The sequence below is a fragment of the Branchiostoma belcheri genome, unplaced genomic scaffold, assembly GCF_001625305.1.
Source record: "Branchiostoma belcheri isolate BF01 breed outbred unplaced genomic scaffold, Haploidv18h27 scaffold71, whole genome shotgun sequence".
Taxonomy (NCBI): domain Eukaryota; kingdom Metazoa; phylum Chordata; class Leptocardii; order Amphioxiformes; family Branchiostomatidae; genus Branchiostoma; species Branchiostoma belcheri.
The window spans coordinates 362,442-372,241 of NW_017804365.1; the positions used below are offsets into that span (position 1 = coordinate 362,442).

Sequence of the window (9,800 nt, forward strand, 5' to 3'; positions counted from 1 at the left end):
ACACGTGTGCAATACCCTAAAGCAGTGTAGGTTTGGGATCTCAATAGACACGTGAAGCATGAGCCATCAGTGGCATGCTTAGGAAGACTGTACATAAGACTCTAAAAGTAATTTTTTTTAAAGAAAGCTGGTTTGGAAAAGTGGAGTTGGCCCAACTACATTTGTAGCTGTGCATTTTGTAAATCAGAAAACCCTAATGAAATACTTATGTTGGTATGATAAGGGGGAGTTCTAACCTTTTTCACCCCCTACTCCTTTGCATCCAACTATGCAAGCTATCTATTGGCACAGAAAGAATGTCAGATTTGATTTGATGTTGAAGTTCAGGGCATTGTGCATGGTAAAAATGCCTTCTGTTTTTTCATTATTCAAAACCCCTCAAATGTAAAACACATTTTATCATGCCTCCTAGAATTAGGCATCTTTTATGCTTGTGATCAATTTGCTCACTTCTGGGTAGGTGGCAGTTTTACCTGTAGGATTTTCTTTTAATTTTCTTCTTCCTGAACCCAGCATTGATGACAGATACGGGAGGTTATATACTAGTAAAACCATGTTTGGGAAGTATAGTTTGCTGTTCACAAGTGCAGTTTTCTCAACTTGGCTTCCAAAATATAAAATGAATGAAAGATCTTTTATTGTACATCTCTTACAAGTGAAGTACAGACATTACATTAATATCTTACTTGAATATAACCACATTGTTGTTGCGCACATTTTTGCAGAATGGGTAACAGTTCTGCTCAGCAGTTGAAGACAGTGCACGGTGCACCCCACCTACATGGTTCCAGGCAGGAGGTACCCACACTAGTGTTGGCACCATTCTACAGTTGTGATTGCCATCTACTCAAGCTCTCAGTGCACTGTGAACATGTTTCTCAAATAGGTAATTGCCTCAATGTCAAGCCGTTGACAGGCAGTATAATTGTCTCAGTCCAGATTGCCATTTGCTGTGCAGTCAAACCTGCCAAGAAGACCACTCAGGGAGCTGGTAAAATCTAGTCTATGTGAACAGGATTCTTTATACATGTACTTGTTTCAAGGGGCATAATTATCAAAGGGACCATAATAAAGAGGTCATGATTTTTTTGACCAGGTGGTTCTTATGTAGAGGTGGTCACTTGTACAGGTTTGACTGTAGTACAATTGTTGGTACTTTTGTTCCCCTAGATACAAGAGTTGTGTTGCCTATAGTCAGGTTCCTGTAGGAAGAAATGTTCTCTGTTACAGATATTTGAAATCTGATGTCTTCTAGATGTTCACAACACATAACTAGGAGTTTCTTGATAGAGACTTCTGGAAAAGTAGTCATTATGTATCACTGTCTGGACATACAATTTTGTGACTGAACAGTAATTCTGTGAAATTTGTACTGTAAAATTATTATCCTTTGCATACAATTACAAAGACGAGATGGAATTTACAATACAAGTGAATGTGTCATTATTTCCCTAGCCTTCCTTCATCTACTAGAGTGTTCTATCTACCTAGCCTGAATTATTTTTTCTGTCATCTTAATTTTGTTTGCCATAACATTGTGTTGAGCAGCAAAGACATCATAGAGAGGTCTGGGGGCATGTGCTTTCCTGGGAAAATTTGGAAATCTTCTGAAACACTATTTTCTGCATTTTTGAGGGACAAATTTTGCTGGTATCCTAAGCCTAGTGACATCTCTTTCCATATCTTTAAACACCGACTTTTGTCCATCAAAGATGATTTTTGATCAGAAAATTCCTGTCAAATGATGGAAAGACAAGACACTGGCTAGAACACTGATCTACCGGTAGTACATGGACCAGTGAGGTGATGACGCAGTGTCTGCTGACATTGATGTTGGCTTACAGACACATGATGATGGAACCCACTGGGAATACAAACATGTATGACCATCATTGTGTCCATCAGGTCCAGTCCACTGTTAGTGCTGGGATGACAGAGGTAGCATAGTGCATGCCCTGGGTGTCTGGGTGTCTGTTGCCCTGTCTAAACTGTCAGTGTCCAGAGACAGCAGCTGTCAGTACTGAAGCCTAGGACACACCAGAATCTTCTTCACAAGTTGGGAAGAGAACCCAACTTTCTGTCTATGCACAGATAAGACAGCAATGGAATAGGGTAGCATAGTGCATGCCCTGGGTGTCTGGGTGTCCGTTGCCCTGTCTAAACTGTCAGTGTTTGGCGCTGCCTAGAGATAGCAGCTGTCAGTGGTGAAGCCCAGGATGGCACAGGTTGACATGACATCTACAGGACCCCCTCAGGACAGACTACCCCCTAGCTGGGGAGTAGACATGTCTGTCAATCTACTGTCCCCAAATGTTACAATCACTGAGAACCTGTCATGGAAAATACCCACACTGTCCCCCAAAGGGGACTACCCCTCGTTTTGCTTTCTTAACTGGTATGCTTTGGTATTTTAACAATATTTGCAATGAAGTACATGTATTGACAGGATTCCTCCAGTGCCATATTCCCCCACATGCCTTGACTGCTCAGATAACAAGTGTGCAGTGTCCTACTTAACACATCGCATAGAGTACTTCTAGGTCCATTCAGATCCCGTACAAACTGCACTATAAAAGATTTATTTAGCCAGGAAACTTTTAAAGCCTGAGATAAATCTTGGTTAGATTACAAATCGGTCTTTATCCAGAACTTAATGCCCTCGGTGTAAAATTCCGACACACTTTCGGTCTTAGTACGTGATGTCGAAGAATGCGAAGGTTTGTCACTTTCTCACAGAATTTGACATCTTCGCATTTACAAGTCCAGGACTGTTCAACGTTGTATGTAGCACACGATGACACCGCAGCTACTACCAGCCGCTACCGTCTCCAAGTGCTGGGTCAATATTTGGGGATGTCAGAAGATTTTTTTCCAAACTGTCGTAAACAGCAGGCAGCAGCATTCTGATGCACCTCTTCCCATATTGGGAAGTGTGCCAGCATCCTAACATACCTTCCCTGTACAAGTGCCTGCCCCTCAGATGGTCAACAAGCAGGGCTGTCCCCACGCTGGAGGGAGGAAAAAAGAGGCTGAAAATGCTAAATTATAGTTGAAATTATCCTATCGTCAGATACACAGCAATGCTAAGGACAGTAAGGTCACAATTCCCGACCCAGGGACTGGCTGGGCAGTTTGTGGGAATGAAATTATGATATAAAAACAAAACAAACAAAAAATTAATCATGAAGACTATTTGTATTCTTGATCTGAATTGTTTTTCTTAAAAGTGAACAACCCGGCCGGGCCCTGGTTTGGAAATGGGAGTCTGACTTTTAACAGTATAAGCTGTTGTGAGCCGAGTGGGGTATGGTGAGATGACAAGTGTACATGTAATCACTGTCGACCACCAACACTGGCCACTTTTATAGAGGGTCTGCTTGCCTTTTTCCATGAGGCTCGCAAGCCATTTTAATTCACAGATAACCTGTTAAGACAATGTTGTTAAGCTTTGTCTGGAAATTCGTGAAGCGTAATTGTTCACTTAAATTCCTTGTAGCACGTCATTTGTTATCTTCAAGTTCAATTCAATGTTAAGTGTTATTGAAAAATTCTTTGTATGTTATAGTGAACAGTCAGATTGCCCCGAAATCATAACCCAAGGTCTGCAGACTAAGTTTTGCCAGGCACCCCATAGATACAAAGAAATATTCCAATGAAGTTGCTCCCAAAGATTTTCAAAAGAAAAACTTATTTTAGAAAATTTTTACCTTACTCCTAAATTTACTTAAGCATTGCTGGGATCCCCCCATGCAGACCCTCTTTACAGGCAACATCCTAGCACCATTGTAGACTTCTGACATCTCCAGTAAGAAAAATAATTAGGTTACCCTACCAGGCCACCCCTCAATATCTTTGCACATGTCTAGACACACTGTTACATTCTGCCCAGTACATATGTTTGGTTAATAGTTAGCAACATCTTCACCAAACAGGTATCCAAGCATGATTGGCCATGTTGTCAGAACGTTTGCAAAGGGATTGCCATAACCCATATGTTGTCAACACTACAAGTTTGCTGGTCACACGCAGGTGCGTGGAATCAGACACCCCTACTAATATTTCACCATAAAAATGTCCTACTGTGTAACAGTCTGGGGGCTGCAGCAATTGAGCACGCACAGTGCCCAAAATACAAAGAGCGGGGAAGTCCTGGGATGGTGTCACTGACCTGTAGTTGAAGAACTGAGGAAGACTTCTCAACAGGAGGCTTAGGATATCTCAGGACAACCTTCTGGGGAAAGTAAGAAGACCACTGGGATTTTAGGTAAGTAGTGAGATTTACTAGTACGTAGCCTCTATCAGGCCTTGGAAGCTTCAAAGTGACTGGACTGAGTAGAAGTTGGCCAAATAGATAACATGCCAGGGGAGTTGGTCAGCTAAAGAAGTATTTGCCGCCTTCCGAACTGAATACTCCTTTTAGTGGACCAACTCCTCTGGCATGTTATCTGTCTATTTGGCCAATTTCTACTAAGTCCAGTCACTTCCGAGGTAAAGGCCAAGATGTAGCATGTTCCTTTTCAGTTTAAGAGATCGCCCTGTTCTCTGTATTTCTTCTCCTGTTTTTCAGATACATGAATGTTCACACCTTTTACTGTTCATCCTATCACATAGGCTTGGTTAGCTAGACCGGGCCGACAACCATCCTTCCTCATACATAAACAGAAAGTCTCTATCTAGGCTGACCGCACTTGAGTGTTTACCCTAGACTGGTACTGATCTGCGTGCTAAGCTAAAAGAACTACCGGCTTCAGCCGCAAACAGTCTCAACTGCGGAAACGCCTGCACCAGAGATAGCCAATTGTCCACTTTTGCCGTCCTTCCCGAGTCCTGATCACTGCCAAAAAGCGGTCTCACTTTTCCGGAAGTGGCCCGTGTAGTGGTCCCCTTCTGCTTAATTCAGAGTTTCCTTTCACTAAACTACTCCCCAGGCGACCCAGAGTGTTTCTATTATCCCCGCTGCTACCGGAGTTTACTCTGAAGAAGCTGGACCCAGCGGGTGTTCCCGACTGCTGAATTACGTGTTTATCTTATCGCGAGTCTTCAATGGAGACCCCTTGTCACCTCCGTAACTTGACACCATGGTGCGACAGATAATACAGGATCATTTCGCGATCATTCTCACACTTCGAGGTGTCAAGAAGACTTGTTTAATGAACTCAAACGCAGATTAGGACGTGTCTGTGAAAACAATGGCAAATTGGGCATGTCTGATTGTGTGAAAAGAAATGTTTGCCGATGCAATAATTAGCACAGCGCTGGTTTGGCCATGTTTTTTCTGTTAGTAGTTGTTTTTATGGCGGTTTTAACAATCCATTTATATGATATCGGAGCTTTTCTGAGAACTGTGTTTTCAGTCCCTTCCCATACAAGCTACGATTGCGTGCGCCTCTCTGAGATCTACGATCAGATTGTGAAAGTCAGCAGGTCCGGAATTACAGATTTATATTCCACAGCTTTAACTCTCGCGTGCTTGTTAGATGAAACTATTTGCCAAACACTGACATTTCTTTGCTCCCGATACATACACTGCTCTAGAAGGCCCTAGAACTTGTTTGGTAGAGAGGGGCATTTCTCGGTCAGAGCCACGTGAGTTAGGGGTACCGCACTTGTGGCTTGTGTTCGAGCTGTGGTTGCCAGTGAACTTCTCCAGGTCTACAAGGTTTGTATGGACAAGACATCTGAGATTTGAATCATTTGATCCCGCCACATGCACATACTGTCAAACGCAGGTTACAGTCGGTCATGCTAAGTGGTTCACCCCCCCCCTCCCTTTGCACACACGCACCGACCTTTTCAGTATATTTGTAAGGTCAACCTTTTGAATTACCCATATAATGCCAACTGTTTTAGATTATTGCAAATTCCTAACAAAACGCTGCAGCAGTTTTCAACAATATATCATCTCGATAGAACACAGTTCCTCCCTCCCCCCTTCCTTTAGCGAGGGAGGGCTTATCCTGTACCAAGGGACAGTCCTATTAAAATTGGTAACATTCCCTGTTAAGTACACGTTCAGAAAGTATGAATTTCAAGTATGTTTCTCATGATCCAGCACCATATTAGGACGTTCAAGGCCGAGTGGCTGACGCCGCCTACACGCCGTGCCCTGCCCGTGACTTCTGTACAGGGAAGTTGTGTGGACTTTGGAAGTTGTTTTCTGTACCGTACTGACGACCCCAGGTAACCAGACGTGGCCAACATCTGCATCTACTTGCTGACATCACTGTACTCGCTGTGCCAGACATGCGAACGTCCCAAAACAGCAGGCCTTCGGTCTAGAACTGGCCATTGACGTAGTATACAGCAGTATACATTTAACCTACCTAATACTAATGATACGAAAATAACGTAATAACAAGTACACCGAAAGACTTTCTGTGGAAATTCTCAGTCATCCATCCTTCAATGTATTTGGATGTACTAGTACTTTCAGATGAATGAAAACAGGTGCATTTCGGAAGTTCAGGCAACGTTAAAACGAAGGTGTGTAATGAACATGTACACGTACAAAAAGATAGTAGACGTTGTCGGAGTGGTTATGAGTTAAAATTCCGTGTAGGTGTACTTATATATTCAGCACTAAGTAGCTTGTACGGTTGGTCGTATGTTTGCTGAGTTGGCGTTCCCTTTGACAAGAGGCTGAACACTTATGGAAGCCAGCGACTGATTTCGACTGTTACTATAGCATGAGAAGAAAGAGAGCTTTTGAATGAAAGTATGTACGTGTCTATGTGCGAGACAACATTGATGATGTGCGAGACACAGTATACGTAAAGTGTTCGTAAATCTGTTCCTTTCAGTGGCCGGTGGTCCTCGCTCGTGTCATGACGAGTTGACATGTACCGAGGAAGACGAAGAGAAGAAGCGGTGACTGCGCCTGCGGAAACGGGCGGTGCCCTTCACGTGCGCGCGGCACATAGCACGGATACGTAAAGGCCCTCCGCGTGCCAGTCATACCACAAGTCACCTTGTCAGGCATCTTTGCTTTGTACCGGCGTCCGCTGCTTCCAACTGGGCAGCGGAGAGGCAAAACAACCCCTCGTGATGGGAAACATGTTTTCCTAGTACTTTGTTGCGTCACGCTGCCAAATGGCTACTTTCTGGGTTACGTTACGTGAAGCCGAGCTCTCTTCTAGCGGTGTGGAAGGAAACCCCGGCCAATATCTACAACAGAAAGTGTTATAAGCACGAACGAACTGTTGATAGCCATTGCCAGGTCTTGTCAGGCACAGTTTCCGCCCTCCACACACTGTCTCCGGTTCACAACAGTGCATCCTGCACGTCTATAAATCTTAAACTGTTTACGGCGGCAAAAATAGCCAGGGTCACTGAGACACATTTGATGCTTTTCCTTGTCACTGATACTGAGTCGCCGTATCCCTGTGTTTTCCCTTTGTCTTGTCTTCTGTTCTACTATACACAAAGGTACCCCCAACACTGTTTATATTTAGAGGAAGTGACATGCACACATGTCAGTCAAACTAGGGCAGGCTGAGGTCGGGCTCACCTGTGTGTTCATCTACCGAAACAGGGAACAAGGCTGACCGATCCAAGCGACACGGCTGACTTACAAGGGCATAGCATTAAAGATTACATCTTTCAGTGTGGGAATAACTATACAGGTATTTTCTAGATTTCTTCGCTTTTTCATCTACAGTATAAACGGTTGGTACATCTTACCCCTAGTCCTCTACGAGATGAGTTCAGTATGTGTGTATACTACGTATACCTGCCAAACTTTTCGGTGACTTTGCCAGGGACTTATCATCTTAGACTTATCACTTGCCATATCAGATCCTAATAACACAATAGAAAAATTTCATAAAGCTTTATCTTGGAGTCGTGTGTGTATGCAGTGTTGTTATTAACCCTATCATCACTGATGAAAGCATCAACACCAACAGAAAGGCGCTTTATATGTGCAACACCTCAAAACTGGGTCACCCTCGGTGATTTGTGTCGTCATTAGGACCCTGAAAATAACTCTTCCTTCGAGACGACAGGACCAGACTACCACGGTCCGTGTAACTGTCCTAGGTCAGCGGACAATCCTCCATTGTTGCTCTAACAAAAGTCACCTATATCCTCCACAAGAGGGATTGCTTGTTCAGTATAGGTCGTCGGGAAAGATTTAACCGGCACAGAGCGTCTTGTCTTGGGATGAACACCCGATCCCGTGGAAACACGGCCGACTGTTTTGGTCAGGACGTTAACCCCGCGGTCTGTTGCCTCAACACAACCGTCACGTTATGTGCCGAAGGGCATGGTGTCTCGATTCGTGGTCAGTGTTGAAACGGGCCGACTAATCTCTCTCAATGCGTGCGCGCCCTGAAAGACATGGCCTCAAGCCACGTCCAGCAGGTAACGCCCGGCACAGCAGGCGGGCGGGCCATCCTCACGTGGCGGCGGTACTCTCACGTGGCCGCGTCTTACGTTCAGAACCGCGTACCGTCCTGCCAACACACGGACACGGGACGGACAGTCCGTGAACTCCATCTGAGGACGATAACACACGAGGTGGATGACCTCGGCGGATGACAGCGTGTGAGAAACGTTTGCGGATTGAGATAAATGGAGATTCTTTTTTTTTTCCACCCACTTACTCTGACGTCTGTAATCAGATATAATCCATTTAACACAAAATGTACGTACAGCATCCAACCTTCGCATCACCAAAGCGCTTGGCGTTGTCCTGAGTCACAAAAAAGTACGTGATGAGTCTAAATGTCAGATTCTTTTTATTTGTTCCTGTTTACTTCATCACGCCTCATTAAGAAGTAAAAGGAAATATCGAGTGGGGAATTTTAATGAAATAATGTGACGTTTCCGATCAAACGTCGTGTGACGTATTCTGGTCTCGGTCTACGTCCGGCCGCCGACAGAGTGGACCAGACATGCTACACCCCTGAGCGTTCTTTAATTGGTCTCTGAAGATAAGAAGTGTGTACGATGTGTAAAGAAGCGTCTCCGTCACTTTCTACTTTCTCGTCTAGACACTTGTTACCAAACGGACTGGCCTGGGGCCTGGTACGTCTTGGTAATCCCCGACGTGCACAACCACAGGATTTGGTTTAGACTTTCCGGTAGCCCACGCCCTTCTTTTTTTTTTCTTCTTCGGAATTCCAAAACAAGCGTTGTCAGCTCACGCACACACATGGGCCGTGCAGATGAACAACTCCGCGATGGCGAAGATAAAGTGGTCTCCCAGGGCGGGAGAAGTGTCAGCAGCAGGGGAAGAACATGTCACGAGTACAGAAAACACCGAAACATTGAAATTTCAGCCCTCTCAGCGCGCGCCAGGCCAGCGCCCCTGTCGCCCTCCCCCGCAATGTTTTCACTACCTCCCCTCCAGCTCTCTACTTCTCAACGCTGCGCGTGTATGTTTACAACTACTGACTGTTGTAGCAACGTGTGTGTCGTGTAAGCAACTGTATAAGCAAACGGTTCTAGCTAACACAGATCAGGTCCAGAACGTCAGGAAGTGTGAATCACATATCCTAGCCACCTACTGGGGGTATACCTGAATTTCTTGCATACCATAACCACAAGGGTTAAAGATACACCAGTGTCATCCCGTCCCACTGTGTGAGGCGCACATCTGCCCTGGCATGACTGTGTGATTGTGTCAGATACAGGTTTGAACCGGTAACTGTACGTCAAGCTGTCATCACTGGTGTCCTATCTCCTCTGGTGTCCGTGTGACGGTACCGCACGGTGAAAGTAAACTTCGGTAACCTGATGATATCAGGAGTTTGGCCGGTTGCCAACCATACATTTACTCCTAGGCAACTTACAACAAT

The 9,800-nt window shown here is 44.8% G+C and overlaps 1 protein-coding gene across 1 annotated transcript in view; it reads left to right on the plus strand.

Moving 5' to 3' along the window:
* Window positions 1-1,194, plus strand: part of LOC109484921 (WD repeat-containing protein 27-like) — a 102,578-nt gene extending 101,384 nt beyond the window's left edge. Inside the window, exon 15 of the mRNA XM_019788273.1 lies at window positions 726-1,194. The gene's annotated coding sequence lies outside the window, so the exon portion shown is untranslated. The remainder of the gene's footprint in view (window positions 1-725) is intronic.
* The last annotated feature ends 8,606 nt before the right edge of the window (window positions 1,195-9,800 follow it).